Source organism: Palaemon carinicauda, chromosome 8 (genome assembly GCF_036898095.1).
Source record: "Palaemon carinicauda isolate YSFRI2023 chromosome 8, ASM3689809v2, whole genome shotgun sequence".
Taxonomy (NCBI): domain Eukaryota; kingdom Metazoa; phylum Arthropoda; class Malacostraca; order Decapoda; family Palaemonidae; genus Palaemon; species Palaemon carinicauda.
In genome coordinates, this window is record NC_090732.1 from 111,886,106 (window position 1) to 111,887,379 (window position 1,274).

The 1,274-nt window shown below is 32.3% G+C and overlaps 1 non-coding gene across 1 annotated transcript; it reads left to right on the forward strand.

The window, feature by feature from the left end:
• Positions 1-999: 999 nt before the first annotated feature.
• Positions 1,000-1,071, forward strand: TRNAQ-UUG (transfer RNA glutamine (anticodon UUG)). Its single transcript has one exon. It is a non-coding gene; the product is annotated as a tRNA-Gln (tRNA).
• The last annotated feature ends 203 nt before the right edge of the window (positions 1,072-1,274 follow it).

Consider the following 1,274-nt stretch of genomic DNA (forward strand, 5'->3'; position numbering starts at 1 on the left):
GTGGCCTCGAATCTTGAGTTTTAGGCGGAGGAGAGAAGAAACAGGTCTTACCACTATGGCTGTTGGAGACTGACTGACGCCTATTTCCTATTTTTCTTTTGATGTAATTTGATTTTCGGTCAAATTAAGCAAAAGGTTTATAAGTTTGAGACACTTTGCAAGGCTCCTGTGATGTTCATTAAAAAAAGGTGATCATTTAATTATTAATAAATGACTGGGCAGATAATTCCCACCAATGACCTTTGATAAATATCCGGACTTCTATTAATCTAAATGATTTTGAAATCACTGTCATCTCTGAGGAAGTCTCTAAATTTTAGTCATCTTTGTTAATATTTTCCACGATATTTGATATATACGCTTCAAAAATACCATTATTTATTTGATGAAGCATAATAATAATAATTTTGGTAAAATCGTGGACTATTTAATCATAAACCGTCTTTTTTAGCAGTTTCCTTTACTTCGTAACGATTTCTTTAAAAGTAGATATATTTCTATCAGTATTAGAGATATTGCTTTTAATCGATAAGTTATTGATAAAATAATAAGATTCTTCATGACTTTGCTTCGTTTCAGTAAATCGAATACGGTAAACTTCATTAACAATGTATTTTTGTTCTAAAACTCCCCACAACACACACACACACACACACACACACATATATATATATATATATATATATATATATATATATATATATATATATATATATATATATATATATATATATATAGATATATATATATATATATATATATATATATATATATATATATATATAATGTGTGTATGTATTTGGGTTTCAAGAATTTCTGAAACGTATTTTATTTAAATCTCACCTCTTACTTAATCAAGCCGGGTAGCGATAGTATGCGCAGACTACAGTATGTCTGGCACTGGTCCAACGCGAGAATATCTTAGTTGGCTGGCGCGGTGTTACGATGAGACGTACAATGAATCACTATTTTCTTCTGGGTTTGGAGTAACATATAACAGGTCCCATGGTGTAATGGTTAGCACTCTGGACTTTGAATCCAGCGATCCGAGTTCGAGTCTCGGTGGGACCTCACTTTATAAAAGCCAATCATCATTGTAATTCGACACCCATCGATGAATGGAGTTCTTCGAGGTTGGAGTCTCGGCTGTGGAACACATTTAATCCCCTCTTAAGTTTAGATCTTAACTTCATAAGAGGAATTTTGCGACAATCAAGTTTTCGAGCATCATCTCTTTGATATACTGCATACTGTAATTCAAGTCCTCTAACGTT